Source organism: Phyllobates terribilis, unplaced genomic scaffold, assembly GCF_046119375.1.
Source record: "Phyllobates terribilis strain yellow unplaced genomic scaffold, ASM4611937v1 Scaffold_14__1_contigs__length_39327217, whole genome shotgun sequence".
NCBI lineage: Eukaryota > Metazoa > Chordata > Amphibia > Anura > Dendrobatidae > Phyllobates > Phyllobates terribilis.
The window spans coordinates 11,455,001-11,470,969 of NW_027362774.1; the positions used below are offsets into that span (position 1 = coordinate 11,455,001).

At 47.5% G+C, this 15,969-nt stretch overlaps 2 protein-coding genes across 4 annotated transcripts in view; both read left to right on the plus strand.

The window, feature by feature from the left end:
- Positions 1–4,950, plus strand: part of ZNF507 (zinc finger protein 507) — a 21,376-nt gene extending 16,426 nt beyond the window's left edge. For both annotated transcript variants that reach the window (XM_073659668.1, XM_073659669.1), the window contains exon 6: positions 1–4,950. This exon is cut by the window's left edge and continues 567 nt beyond it. The gene's annotated coding sequence lies outside the window, so the exon portion shown is untranslated.
- Positions 4,951–8,630: 3,680 nt separating this feature from the next.
- Positions 8,631–15,969, plus strand: part of DPY19L3 (dpy-19 like C-mannosyltransferase 3) — a 74,212-nt gene continuing 66,873 nt past the window's right edge. For both annotated transcript variants that reach the window (XM_073659670.1, XM_073659671.1), the window contains exon 1: positions 8,631–8,851. The gene's annotated coding sequence lies outside the window, so the exon portion shown is untranslated. The remainder of the gene's footprint in view (positions 8,852–15,969) is intronic.

The window sequence follows — 15,969 nt, forward strand, 5'->3', positions numbered from 1 at the left end:
CCTTAAAGGAAAAACTAAAAAAGGATTTTGATGGGAAATCCTTGCAACCATTAAGATCTGCTGCCTCTAAGTCAATTTAACGTTTTTTTGTTTTGTTTCTATATTTCAGAACAAATGCAGAAAATAAGTTTAGAAAAACAAAACGAGAGACATGGAAATGGCCGTGTTTCTTTTTCCAGTTCTGAGTTTCTTAGATGTATGCATGTATAATATGTAATAAGGATTAAGGCTCCTCTTGGGATAAAAGGTCTACGGAGGAGCGATGATATTCTGTAGGCGGGGGGGTTGCACGTATTAAAGATTTAGAATGAATGGGAAAATCCCGCAAGAAGGGATCATCGGACGAGACGGAGATCAGAAAATCGCACCAGGAGTCGGTGAGCAGATTTGCAAAACTATAAAAGCGACTAAACCTCTTTGCTACTACTGAGCATAAGCTTTCCGTTACTGGATATCTCTGGCACAATGTCTTAAGCAAAAGGACCATTGATCTGTGAGGACCTTTTGGTAATAAAAATGCAGGAGATTTTCAGTGATTGAAAGCTGAAGTGAGGTCTGAGCTCACACACTCTGGATTTCGCCATTTTAAAGGCAGTGTGCCCCTTTGCTAACAATAAATCTGATAGGATAAAAAAATTAAACCACTTTTGCAACAGTTCCTAATTAATATTTTCTATAATAAAAAATAAAAATTCTATATGGCGTTACCCTGCATTCTTTTCCCTACGTGCTGACTTACATTGGGCAGTCCCGAAGCGGAGGGAACAACGGAAGGAAAGGTGACTGCAGGATCAGACGCATCGGTCTGCACCAAACTTTTGCAGTAGGACAAAATAAAAAAGTTAGCAAAGTTGCAGACTACCTTTTAAATAAGCATTGACCAGACATCTGTGTAGTTTGATGACCACAATTAGATTTAAAATATATATTTTATTTCTTTTTGGCTACTAGTTGGATAGTGTGCGATCAGTGAGTGCAATGTATAGCTATTTTCCACGGTCAATTTTATGTTGTGCATCGCAAAAAAAAAAAACCTAAAACAGGCGTAAGTGGAGCTTATCTGTCGATTTTGGCAAAAGCCAATGCTGGTCAGAACTATCTGACGACAAATAGAGGAGACGTGCGCTGCTTTAATGTTGGTAGAAGTCATATATATAGTTTATTATCGCAGGGATCCACCTATGTATTCCTTCCTTATTGCGCCCTTCTCTAGTTTCTGAAATGTCTTCTTTTTTTTTTTTTTAAAGAAGCAAGAAAAAGCCCCCCAAAATCAAGCCAGGATCACGTTTAATAAGTCCCAGACGGGCACGAGCACTTGGATGACGGAGTCGGGCTGCTGCCAGTTCTTTATTTTGAGTTTTTGGAAATTTTCAGTAATTTTATCTTCCTCCCTTCATGGCTTCTCTTTACTTGGCCCCATGACTATAAAATTGCATTTACTATCCCCCTCCGTCCCGCTGGCTGTGGCCTCCGCCGGTCTCTCCTCTCCTTTTCATCCTTTCGATTAGCTGCAGCGTTCATGTGCCCGCCCCGGAGAAGAGACTGGCGGGATCAGCGCCCATCAATAGGAGAATATATACGATTATTTTTACTTTATTTTAGCACACTGGGGATTTGTCAAATTAAAAAAGTGGAAAAACGCTTAAAAAAAAAAAAAAATAAAAAATACTAATATATTTATATTTGGCTGGGGATCCAATTATTAATCCGAGATGCCCATTAAAAAAAAGGGCATATTTCCTAGCTAATTGATGTCGGTCCCAATAGCTTTGTGCTGACTCCTACGTAATGAAATCATCCTGTACATTTCAATCCCAGGCGATTATTTCACGTTTTTTCTTTTCCTCTAAACTTTGGCGTTTATTCTGTATATGAAATTCTGCTTTATATGAGTTGTCGGCAGCGGTGCTCAGCCATTGCTTTCCCTATATTTAGTAAACCGTGGTTAATTCTATAGACTGCACCGAGTAGACGTAGGGCCAATCAGTGAGCCCTGCACATAGGTCTGTATACACGTGGGAGCAGCTCTCCAAGACTGTACAGGTGACGTCCGATGAGACGCGTTTTGCTTTTTTCTTATATATATTATGTTGCTTAAAATTAACGCGTCCCCAGGTTTTTTTTTACCATGAACGCCAGATGCGCCTGGATTCGGTCATATTGTGATAGGAAAGAGGAAAGTCAATGGTAGAGTGTTCTTAAAGGAGTTTACAACCCTTTACTTTGATATGACCGTCTCAAAGCGAATCAGAAATTAGAAAAGTTTTGGAATAATGTTGTATAAAAAAAAAAATTGTCATTTTTCTGATCAGTTCTGGTTGGTAATAACCCCCCCGGATCTGACGCCATATTGCTCCTGGCCACAAGCTGTCACCTTCCAGTCTCAGCTGAGGAAATGGAGCAGCGATGCGGCAACGAATACGGGGGTCAGTATCGCAAAATCAGGAAAAAAAAAAAAAAAGCAAAATGGATTAAAGGGGTTGTCCGGGGCTGAAATATTGATGTCCTATTCTTCGAATATCATATGGGAAGGGGGGTCCAAGAGCCGGCGATTATCAGATGATGGCAGGTACCTGCGCCATACACTGTTGCAGTACCCAAAATCAGCCAGCGTATGGAGCTGTTGCGCATTTTTGGCAGCCACGTATCACTATCAGCTGAGCAGTCGGGGGTGTCATTTTTCGGACCCCTTCCAACCTGAGGACCGATTGCAGTCGGAAGATTCTTATATTTTATTGACTTAGTCCGTGTAATTTTTTTTTTTTTTTGTATAGTCTATTTTTTTAGCGTTACGCCAGGCATGTGTTTTTTTTGTGTTTTTTTCTTACGTATTTATTATGAAGTATTTATGTCATTTCACAAGGTCGCCATCGGTGGAGAATCTTGATGCGTTTTCACATTTGGTGCTATTTCCAAGGTAATTCATAGCGATGTACTATTGGATAGGATTTAGGGATGTGTACAAAAAATAAAAAAAATATATATATATATATATATATATATATATAATAATTTTTAATCCGCTCGGTGTGGCTGGTTGTGGATGACCCCTTTAAGATGCGATCAGCTGATCGTGGAGCACCGACTAGTAAAAGGGTTGTCAGTAAGACCATGGGGGTCCCAACTCATTTAAATGGCATTTTTTGTTTAGAAAGTTGTTCCAAAAGCTTGGTAAAGTTTTGCTTTTGACCCACCATGGATGATGACTCATGCTTGGGGGGTGGGGGGTTGCAACGTGATGTCAGATAATAAAAAGAACTCAATGGAGTCGTCCCGTCCCGTCCCCCCCCCCCCCCCCCGCAAAAAAAAAAATAAAATCCTATACGCGACGTCACGAGTGTCTCAGCTCCGTCATTACAATTTTGCACATTTCTGACTACATTTACTCTTATTATTGGGGTTTCATAACTGACCTGTGATATAATCGCATTTCTTTTTTTTATACTATGTATTATAGCGTATAAGGTTTAGTATTTGAGTGTTTATTTCTTCATTGTTTTTTTTTTTCCCCTTTGTAATATGACGCACGTCCTATAAATCTGCGCTAGATATTGTGTGTATGGCGGGAGAAAGGGTCTGTAATCGGGGAGGAGAATCCCGGGGCGATCGGTCGGGTCTCTGCTGTCATTTTCCAGTCTGCCTTAGGAAAGTGACGGCGGTATTCCGGTTGCATTCGGGTTTTAGGACAGACGCACGGATACCTGGGTAAGGGCGCAGTCAGACGGCCGTAGATCCGGATACTTGGGTAAGGGCGCAGTCAGACGGCCGTAGATCCGGATACTTGGGTAAGGGCGCAGTCAGACGGCCGTAGATCCGGATACTTGGGTAAGGGCGCAGTCAGACGGCCGTAGATCCGGATACTTGGGTAAGGGCGCAGTCTTGTTAGAACGGTCTAGCAGCGGTGGTCGGTCTCCAAGGCAACGTAAACAAAGAGTTTAATATCTCAAGAACGGATGAAAAATTTAACAAGCTGCAAATTGCAAAATCGCTTGTATTTACGAGCTCTATCCGACAATATCCATCAGTGAAGGTTGGGGGGTACAACCCTTTTAATGTGCGAGTTGCTTTTATAGTGTTTGTATGTGTGAGGACACAAACGCTTTTTCCGATTTCGGCTCCTTCCGTAAACTGGGGATATCCAAGAAACAAAAAGCGTCTTACAAAAAATGGTGCCACGTCCATTCACAGGTAGAGCCCGGTATTGCAGGTCGGATATAGTGAAGTAAATGGGGCTGAACCGCAATACTACAGACTACCTGTGAACAGGGGAGGCGCTGTTTTTTTGGGGTGAGGGGAAAAAAGCAGTCGCTCCACCCTATCAGACAGTCTATGACTAACAATTTAATTTGTGCAACTACTGCCAGAGATTACCCACCCTTTTTTTTTTCAGAGGTTATAGAGGCGCCGCGTGTTTCCATTTATGGGAATTGCTGCTGGGACTTGTTGTACGTCAGACGGCGACATCGGCTTTGGAATTGGGGTTTGTTTTTTTGGGGGGGTTTTTCATTGTATCCATACAATAATTGGTGCTCCGCTGATTCTCGCTCCTTTCGCCCTCGCAGGCCGGTGACTTTTGCAGCAGGTTCATGTAACACTAAAATGCATCACGTTATTTTCTTTCTCCCCCCCCCCCCCCCCCCTTTTTTGCTAAGCCAAAGTCCTCCGCTCCCCTAAACTGACATTAGACCGAGTATCGGCTTCTTTCCTGTATTTTGATACCTTGTATCTGGAAATGTTGGCGCTCTGCTTTGCCTTAAGACACCAGACCGTCTGTCGGCCCGCGACCTGCGGCAGAGTCCGTGCGGGGCAAAGGAGGTTAGAAACCTTTAATATTTCAACCACAACGGAAGATACTGTAAAATGTTAGAATAATTTATTTTGCTTTACAAAGAAGTTTGTCACATATGGACTTTCATATTGTATTTTGGTAATAAACACATTTTAATTAAAGTCTTTGTGTGTTTGTGATTCTAGACGGTGGAGAATGGGGGAAAAATATGCACTGCTCAAAAAGATAAAGGGAACGCTGAAATAACCCATCCTAGATCTGGATGAATGAAATATTCTCATTGAATACTTTGTTCTGTACGAAGCTGAATGTGCTGACAACAAAATCACACAAAAATCATCAATGGAAATCACATTTCTTAACCAATGGAGGCCTGGATTTGGAGTCACTCCCAAAATTAAAGTGGAAAAACACACTACAGGCTGATCCAACTGTGATGTAATGTCCTTAAAACAAAGTGTGTGGCCTCCACGTGTCTGTATGACTTCCCTACAACGCCTGGGCATGCTCCTGATGAGGCTGAGTATTGTGTGTGGCCTCCACTTGCCTGTATGACCTCCCTACAACGCCTGGGCATGCTCCTGATAAGGCTGAGTATTGTGTGTGGCCTCCACTTGCCTGTATGACCTCCCTACAACGCCTGGGCATGCTCCTGATAAGGCTGAGTATTGTGTGTGGCCTCCATGTGCCTGTATGACCTCCCTACAACGCCTGGGCATGCTCCTGATGAGGCTGAGTATTGTGTGTGGCCTCCACGTGCCTGTATGACCTCCCTACAACGCCTGGGCATGCTCCTGATGAGGCTGAGTATTGTGTGTGGCCTCCACGTGCCTGTATTACCTCCCTACAACGCCTGGGCATGCTCCTGATGAGGCTCAGTATTGTGTGTAGCCTCCACGTGCCTGTATGACCTCCCTACAACGCCTGGGCATGCTCCTGATGAGGTTGCGGATGGTCTCCTGTGGGATCTCCTCCCAGACCTGGACTAAAGTATCCACCAACTCCTGGACAGTCTGCGGTGCAACGTGACGGTGGATGGAGCGAGACATGATGTGCTCAATCGGATTCAGGTCTTGGGAACGGGCGGCCAGTCCATAGCTTCAATGCCTTCATCTTGCAGGAACTGCTGACACACTCCAGCCACATGAGGTCTGGCATTGTCCTGCATTAGGAGGAACCCAGGGCCAACCGCACCAGCATATGGTCTCACAAGGGGTCTGAGGATCTCATCTCGGTACCTAATGGCAGTCAGGCTACCTCTGGCGAGCACATGGAGGGCTGTGCGGCCCCCCAAAGAAATGCCACCCCACACAATTACTGAACCACTGCTAAACCGGTCATGCAGGCAGCAGATCGCTCTCCACGGCGTCTCCAGACTCTGTCACGTCTGTCACATGTGCTCAGTGTGAACCTGCTTTCATCTGTGAAGAGCACAGGGCGCCAGTGGAGACTTTGCCAATCCTGGTGTTCTGTGGCAAATGCCAAGCGTCCTGCACGGTGTTGGGCTGTGAGCTCAACACCCATCTGTGGACGTCGGGCCCTCATACCACCCTCATGGAGTCGGTTTCTAACCATTTGTGCAGACACATGCACATTTGTGGCCTGCTGGAGGTCATTTTGCAGAGCTCTGGCAGTGCTCCTCCTGTTCCTCCTTGCACAAAGGCGGAGGTAGCGGTCCTGCTGCTGGGTTGTTGCCCTCCTACGGCCCCCTCCACGTCTCCTGGTGTACTGGCCTGTCTCCTGGTAGCGCCTCCAGCCTCTGGACACTCTGCTGACAGACACAGCAAACCTTCTTGCCACAGCTCACATTGATGTGCCATCCTGGATGAGCTGCACTACCTGAGCAACTTCTGTGGGTTGTAGAGTCCGTCTCATGCTACCACGAGTGTGGAAGCACAACCAACATTCAAAAGTGACCAAAACATCAGCCAGAAAGCATTGGTACTGAGATGTGGTCTGTGCTCCCCACCTGCAGAACCACTCCTTTATTGAGGGGGTCTTGATAATTGCCAATAATTTCCATCTATTGTCTATTCCATTTGCACAACAGCAGGTGAAATTGATTGTCAATCAGTGTTGCTTCCTAAGTGGACAGTTTGATTTCACAGAAGTTTCATTTACTTGGAGTTATATTCTGTTGTTTAAGTGTTCCCTTTATTTTATTGAGCAGTGTATATTCTAAGGTAAAGTCTGCAAAATCCAAAAGTATGCCAAGAAATCCAGCAAAGCATGCGTACGTCACTTTCACATCTCATTCATGTCTGCACCTTCCTGCAATTCTAACATTGTGTTGTTGTTTTTTTAAGTTGTTCTCTGTGCAGTAAAGAGGACACAATTCTCCTGGTCAATGCAATTATGGAAATGCCAAAACAAAACTTTACAGTTTTTATTAAAAACTTTTTTTTTTTCCTCCCATAAACTGTAAAGTTCTGGTGTCTAAATTAATTAAATTAATGCATTAACCAGCAAAATTGTGTCCTCTTTACTGCAAAAAAAAAAAAATAAATAAATATAGGACAAATTAAAGTTTATTTTTAATATATAAAAATATAGAATATTTACAAATAACCACTTTTAAAAATATATAATACTTTTTTTTTATACATAAAACATTTTTTTTTATATTTTACAAATAACCACTTTTAAAATAATATATTAATTGGTTAACAATAAAAACTTGTTTTTTTTTTTCAAACGTGTTTATAGATCGAAGTCTGAAAAAGCGACTTGAGTGTTTTTATTTTTTAACTTAACCGCTTAATATATGCAGTACATATTTTTTTAAATATATCTATATCTCTATAGTACTTTCATTTTTGGGCATCGTGTACTGTTTCTGGGTGGGTGGGATTTGTACTGTTTTCGGGTACATACAGTGGTTTGATCACGACTGAATTTTTTTTTCTTTTTTACGGGAGGTACAGCGGCAATTAAATGGTTAAAGCAGGGATCGGTGCCTGTTGCACTCTTGCGGTAATGTCAGGGTAGTACTGGTTCTGCAGTATGGAGTCCTAAAGGCAATGCTCCATGGGAGAAAGTGTATGCAAATTAGCCTTCTTGCAGAACAAGTGTCGCCTAGGCTGCAGGAAACTCCTCTGATCTTCCTTCATTGCAGGAGTGAAAATCCTACAGAAACTTCCGTAACGATTCTGTGGATTTTCAGTGCGCAAATCCACAAGGAAAATCTGCAGCCTCCCCGGTACCAGTGCAGTCGCCCTTAGGCACTGAGCCCCCTGATGCCTTGCTTTATGACCAGTTAGAAATTTAGGGGCCCCATGGGAAAGGTTCAAGCTACAGCCCTGCCTCATCTCCTCTCTACCCCAAAATCGTACCCCTGTCTATTTAGGTGTAAAAACACATTTCTTTTACTATCCCACCACTTACAGTAATGAGTTTCAACAAGAGCTATTTTTTTTTTCCCCCTGCACAGCGCCACTCCTGTCCACAGGTTGAGTCTGGTATTGCAGCTTAGGTTTTTTTTTTTTTTTTTTCTAATATATAATAAAACCAACTGTGTCGTTTAAAAACCTTGATGACATTTAAGGAGGAAAAACCTAAGCTGCCCCCTCCTCCTCCTGCTGGACAGGTCCCACCATTGCTCCCATGTTCTCTCCTTGCAGATTTCATCCCAGAAAATGCTGCACGTCAACCGAACTATAGAACACCGTTAATATGCAGGACAACCGAAACTGCTGTAGTAAAAGTAAAAATCTGATTGGTTGTAACAGCTACAAGGGTTGCAACCGCGCTGGCCTCTGGGAGTTGTAGTCATACTTGACGCCGGCTGTATAATGAGAACGCTAATGTAAACTACAACTCCCAGACATTCCACGTTTCTACTTGTACAGCTTCAGCCAATAGTAAAAGAGACGACGCTCTGGGCGCAACCAAGACCGCCGGAGGGGGGAGAAGAGAGCCGAGTGATGAGGCCTAGCGTGGTTGCTAGGGAAACCAGACGGCGCCGCCAACATCAGCTCCCATTTTTCTCGGGTGGGATTCAGGCGGCGGAGGCCTCTGGACCAAGTGTCTGCACCGGATACAGCAGGGTGTTCTGTGTCACTGGTGGGTGCGAGGCCGAAAGGGCTCCAGGGGGACTGGAGTATTGGTGGCTGCATGTACTTGTTATATATTCATATATGTACATGTGTAATATATATATATATATATATATATATATATATATATATATATATATATATATATATCTGTGTCCATTACTCAGGCGTAACACGAAACCCATATACAGCATGTCTTGTGGGGTGTTCCCGGTATACGGCATAGCTTGTGGGGTGTTCCCGGTATACGGCGGGTCTTGTGGGGTGTTCCCGGTATACGGCGGGTCTTGTGGGGTGTTCCCGGTATACGGCGGGTCCTGTGGGGTGTTCCCGGTATACGGCGGGTCTTGTGGGGTGTTCCCGGTATACGGCGGGTCTTGTGGGGTGTTCCCTGTATACGGCGGGTCTTGTGGGGTGTTCCCGGTATACGGCGGGTCTTGTGGGGTGTTCCCTGTATACGGCGGGTCTTGTGGGGTGTTCCCGGTATACGGCGGGTCTTGTGGGGTGTTCCCTGTATACGGCGGGTCTTGTGGGGTGTTCCCGGTATACGGCGGGTCTTGTGGGGTGTTCCCGGTATACGGCGGGTCTTGTGGGGTGTTCCCTGTATACGGCGGGTCTTGTGGGGTGTTCCCGGTATACGGCGGGTCTTGTGGGGTGTTCCCGGTATACGGCGGGTCTTGTGGGGTGTTCCCGGTATACGGCGGGTCTTGTGGGGTGTTCCCGGTATACGGCGGGTCTTGTGGGGTGTTCCCGGTATACGGCGGGTCTTGTGGGGTGTTCCCGGTATATAGCATAGCTTGTTGGGTGTGCCCGGAATACGGCGGGTCTTGTGGGGTGTGCCCGGAATACGGCGGGTCTTGTGGGGTGTGCCCGGAATACGGCGGGTCTTGTGGGGTGTGCCCGGAATACGGCGGGTCTTGTGGGGTGTGCCCGGAATACGGCGGGTCTTGTGGGGTGTGCCCGGAATACGGCGGGTCTGGTGGGGTGTGCCCGGAATACGGCGGGTCTGGTGGGGTGTTCCCGGTATACGGCGGGTCTGGTGGGGTGTTCCCTGTATACGGTGGATCTTGTGGGGTGTTCCCTGTATACGGCAGGTCTTGTGGGGTGTTCCCGGTATACGGCAGGTCTTGTGGGGTGTTCCCGGTATATAGCAAGTCTTGTGGAGTGTTACCGGTATACTTCAGGTCTTGTGGGGTGTTCCCTGTATACGGCGGGTCTTGTGGGGTGTTCCCTGTATACGGCGGGTCTTGTGGGGTGTTCCCTGTATATACAGTTATATGAAAAAGTTTGGGCACCCCTATTAATCTTAAGCTTAATATTTTATGAAAATTGGTGTTTTTGCAACAGCTCTTTCAGTTTGATCTATGTAATAACTGTTGGACACAGTAATGTTTCTGCCTTGAAATGAGGTTTATTGTACTAACAGAACATGTGCAATCTGCATTCAAACAAAATTTGACAGGTGCATAAGTATGGGCACCCTTATCATTTTCTTGTCTTAAATACTCCTACCTACTTTTTACTGACTTACTAAAGCACTTTTTTTGGTTTTGTAACCTCATTGAGCTTTGAACTTCATAGCCAGGTGTATGCAATCATGAGAAAAGCTACTTAAAGTGGCCACTTGCAAGTTGTTCTCTTGTTTGAATCTCCTCTGAAGAGTGGCATCATGGGCTCCTCCAAACAACTGTCAAATGATCTGAAAACAAAGATTATTCAACATAGTTGTTCAGGGGAAGGATGCAAAAAGCTGTCTCAGAGATTTAACCTATCAGTTTCCACTGTGAGGAACATAGTAAGGAAATGGAAGAACACAGGGACAGTTCTTGTTAAGGCCAGAAGTGGCAGGCCAAGAAAAACATCAGAAAGGCAGAGAAGAAGAATGGTGAGATCAGTCAAGGACAATCCTCAGACCACCTCCAGAGAGCTGCAGCATCAACTTGCTGCAGATGAGTGTCACTGTGCATCGGTCAACTATACAACGCACTTTGCACAAGGAGAAGCTGTATGGGAGAGTGATGCGAAAGAAGCCGTTTCTGCAAGTACGCACAAACAGAGTCGGCTGAGGTATGCAAAAGCACATTTGGAGAAGCCAATTTCTTTTTGGAAGAAGGTCCTGTGGACTGCTGAAACCAAGATTGAGTTGTTTGGTCATGCAAAAAGGCATTATGCATGGCGGCAAAAATACACAGCATTCCAAGAAAAACACTTGCTACCCACAGTAAAATTTGGTGGAGGTTCCATCATGCTTTGGGGCTGTGTGGCCAATGCCGGCACCGGGAATCTTGTTAAAGTTGAGGGACGCATGGATTCCACTCAGTATCAGCAGATTCTTGACAATAATGTTCAAGAATCAGTGATAAAGTTGAAGTTACGCAGGGGATGGATCTTTCAGCAAGACAATGATCCAAAACACCGCTCCAAATCTACTCAGGCATTCATGCAGAGGAACAACTACAATGTTCTGGAATGGCCATCCCAGTCCCCAGACCTGAATATCATTGAACATCTGTGGGATCATTTGAAGAGGGCTGTCCATGCTCGGCGACCATCAAACTTAACTGAACTGGAATTGTTTTGTAAAGAGGAATGGTCAAAAATACCTTCATCCAGGATCCAGGAACTCATTAAAAGCTACAGGAAGCGACTAGAGGCAAAAGGAGGATCTACTAAATATTAATGTCACTTTTCTGGTGAGGTGCCCATACTTATGCACCTGTCAAATTTTGTTTGAATGCAGATTGCACATTTTCTGTTAGTACAATAAACCTCATTTCAAGGCAGAAACATTACTGTGTCCAACAGTTATTACATATATCAAACTGAAATAGCTGTTGCAAAAACACCAATTTTTATAAAACATTAAGCTTAAGATTAATAGGGGGGCCCAAACTTTTTCATATAACTGTAGCATATCTTGTGGGGTGTTCCCGGTATACGGCAGGTCTTGTGGGGTGTTCCCGGTATACGGCAGGTCTTGTGGGGTGTTCCCTGCATACGGCGGGTCTTGTGGGGTGTTCCCTGCATACAGCGGGTCTTGTGGGGTGTTCCCTGCATGCGGCGGGTCTTGTGGGGTGTTCCCTGCATACGGCGGGTCTTGTGGGGGTGTTCCCTGCATACGGCGGGTCTTGTGGGGGTGTTCCCGGTATACGGCGGGTCGTGTGGGGGTGTTCCCGGTATACCGCGGGTCTTGTGGGGTGTTCCCTGCATACGGCGGGTCTTGTGGGGTGTTCCCGGTATACGGCTGGTCTTGTGGGGTGTTCCCGGTATACAACGGGTCTTGTGAGGTGTTCCTGGTATACGGCGGGTCTTGTGGGGGTGTTCCCGGTATACGCCGGCGGGTCTTGTGGGGTGTTCCCGTTATACGGCGGGTTAGTCATAGGTTCACAGGCTGTTTGATGGACATGTACTTGTCGATCTTATCTTTTCACTGACAGTAACCAAAGATTAAAAAAAAGTGAAGACTTGTCACATAAAATCTGAGAACATTTCAGAATTCTTAGTATATAGAGATTTATTGTTATTTATATACAGTCCAGTCATCAATAGGGAATAATGCTGAGCCCTGATTAGTTACCAGAGACAGAGCAGGAACTATTGGCCCCCTCTTTGGTTATGTAGTATCGGCGTCACTGCCCCCTGATAGGCAGAGATGCCGTCCCTCTTACCGCCGCGCTCCCGGCCCGGCGTCTTCCGGCTCTCCTGCTGCTGCCGGCACGCGCAGCTTCCCAGGCACTGTGCTTAGGGCGCGCGCGCGCTCCCTCCCACTTACAGGGGCCACGCGCGCCATCCTAAGGAGTCCCCGGCCAATGGCCGGAGGACCTCTCATATAAAACGCACCTCCTCCAAAATGGAGGTGCCCGTGCAAGGTTGTAGCTTTGTGTCCTAAACTTTGCTTCAGCCCTCAAGTCCCGCTGCCAGCCTGACTACCAGTCTAGTCCGCCAGCCTGATTACCAGTCCGCCAGCCTGATTACCAGTCCGCCAGCCTGATTACCAGTCCAGTCCGCCAGCCTGACTACCTGTCTCCGCCAGCCAAGTGTACTCTCCAGCCCGACGGTCTGCCTACGATCCAAACCCGCCAGTCTGTCTATGGGCCTGGCTTGCCTGCCTACCTGGAGAATTTACCAGTTACCTGCCGTGCCTATCAGTCAGCCTACCTGAAGGCTCCTGTCAGTTATCTGCCGTGCCTACCCGGAGGCTCCTGCCAGTTACCCGTGGGAGTCACCTGCTCTCATACAAGGACAGGCCCAGAGTAGCACCTGGTCCCTCTGCTCGGTCTTTCCCTGGTTCACGGAGTCGATTGAGCCGCCGAGCGACCTTGGTCAGTCCGAGTTGATACCTAGTTACGCCCCTCTGATCCCTCCTTGCACCGCAGCACAGAGTTTCCACCGCCCAGATCCGTAACAGTTTGCACGGGCCATGGGACCCGGTGGCCCCCAGGCTCCTTCACTTGCTGACCTGTACCAGGAGGTTTCTCATCAGAGATCCCAACAGGAAACCATCCTGACCTACCTGCGATCTGTCAACTCTCGCCTGGACACGCTGTTTGTCCCACCTGTGCCCGCCTCGAGCCGAGCGACACCCGCTCCGGCGGCGCCGCTGCCTGCCAACACCACAGCATCCAGCCTAGGACCCCGGCTTTCTGCGCCTCCTCGTTTTGGGGGAGACCATCGTCTTATATCGGGGTTTTCTGAACAAGTGCACGCTGCACTTTGAACTTCTGGCACATTAGTTTCCCTCTGACAGGGCCAAGGTGGCATTCATCATGTCTCACCTCACCGGGGAAGCATTGGCATGGCTAAACCCTCTATGGGAGAAAGGACACCAGGGAATCCCCTATCTTCTGGCTTTCCTCACTGCCTTCCGGAGGGTCTTCGATGAGCCTGGACGAAGGATTTCTACTGCCTCCTCATTGCTCTGTCTCCGCCAAGGGAGTCTCACTGTGGGCCAGTATGCCATACAGTTCCTTACCCTTGCTTCTGAGCTTGCCTGGGACAACGAGGCCCTGGTGTCCACCTTCTGGGAGGGTCTTTCCGGTCGGATTAAGGACGAGCTAGCCGGCCGGGACATTCCTAACACCCTGGATGACCTGGTGTCACTAGCTACCCGAATTGACATCCGTTTCCTAGAACGTGCTAAGGAGACTACCCGGGAGAGAAGATTTCCTCGTCTTGCTCCTGTTTTCCAGAAACCTGCCTCCCAACCAGCAACTCCCCGGCCACACTCGCCCGAACCTATGCAGATCGACCAGACCAAGATGGTCAAGTCTCGCCAAGAAACACGCCGAGCCCAGGGGAGCTGTTTCTACTGTGGTAGTAAGGAGCACCTGATCCGTTCCTGCCCGGTGAAGCCGGGAAACTCCAGTGTCTAGGACCGTTCGGAGAGGTCGTCCTAGGCAAGAGTAAATCCTCTCCGTTCTTGACTCTATCCGTTTCTATTTCCTGTGGAGAGAACCGCTTCTTTGAAACCGCCCATCTGGATTCCGGAGCCGCTGGGAATCTCATTTCCCAGTCCCTTGTAGAGAAGTATCAGATTCCTACCAAACCTCTGGCTGAACCATTGGCAGTCGCTTCTGTGGATGGAAGACTCCTTCCAGTGACCATCTTGCTCGTCACAGAGCCCGTAACCTTCAGGTGGGAATGCTGCATTCAGAGAGGATCTCCTTCCATGTGCTTTCCGGACTCTCTCACTCCCTTTTGCTAGGTCTACCCTGGCTACAGAGACATGAACCCGTTCTGAATTGGCAATCCGGTGAGGTGCTCCGTGGGGGCAGGATTGCCATGAGACTTGCCTGGTCCCGGTTCGCCCGGCTCTACCTCCCTCTGCTCCAGCTAATTTACCTGGTCTACCGGCACCTTACTGGTCCTATGCAGATGTCTTCGACAAGAAGGAAGCAGAGACACTGCCACCTCATAGGCCATATGATTGCCCTATCGACCTGGTACCCGGTGCCACTCAACCCCGTGGGCGTATTTACCCGTTGTCGTTGGCCGAAACCCGGGCCATGTCGGAGTACATCGAAGAAAATCTGGCTAGGGGATTCATCCAGAAATCTACCTCCCCGGCTGGAGCCGGATTCTTCTTTGTAAAAAAGAAAGACGGTTCACTACGCCCCTGTATCGATTATAGAGAACTCAACCAGATTACTATAAAAAACAAATAGCCCCTGCCGCTCATCTCTGAGCTGTTCGACCGCCTTAAAGGCGCGAAGATCTTCACCAAGCTTTATCTTCGTGGGGCGTATAACTTGTTCCGGATCCACCAAGGAGACGAGTGGAAGACGGCATTCAATACCCGGGACGGCCACTATGAATACCGTGTGATGCCCTTCGGTCTCTGTAATGCTCCAGCCGTCTTCCAAGAATTAGTTAACAACACCTTCCATGACCTCTTATATTCTTGCGCGGTGGTGTACCTGGACGACATCTTGGTCTTCTTTCCGGACCTTCCCACACACCGGAGGGATGTTCGTCAGGTCCTGCTTAGGCTCAGGCAGAATCACCTATATGCAAAATTTGAGAAATGCCTCTTCGAGCAGACCTTTCTTCCGTTCCTGGGCTATATTATCTCGAAGACAGGTCTACGGATGGACCCCGAGAAGGTCTCTGCCATCTTAAAGTGGCCCCGTCCGGAGGGATTGAAGGAGATTCAGCGATTCCTGGGCTTCGCCAACTATTACCGTCTCTTCATCCCACATTTCTCTTCCCGGACTGCTCCCATCTCTGCGCTCACCCGTAAGGGAGCAATCCTAAGGAATGGCCGTCCAAAGCGGAGAAGGCCTTCCTCTCCTTAAAACAAGCCTTCTCTTCTGCCCCAGTGCTGCACTGTCCGGATAACAACAAACAGTTCTTTCTGGAGGTTGATGCTTCCTCTTCCGGAGCCAGAGCGGTGCTCACCCAGAAATCTCCGTCCGTGAGAATGGTAACCTGCGGCTTCTTCTCCAAGCTCTTCTCCTCGTCCGAGCGCAACTACTCCATAGTAACCCGAGAACTGCTAGCCATCAAATTGGCGCTGGAGGAGTGGCGTTACCTGCTTGAGGGGGCTCTGCACCCAGTGGTCATCTACACTGACCACAAAAACCTGGCATATCTACAGAATGACCAAAGACTCAATCTGCGTCAGGC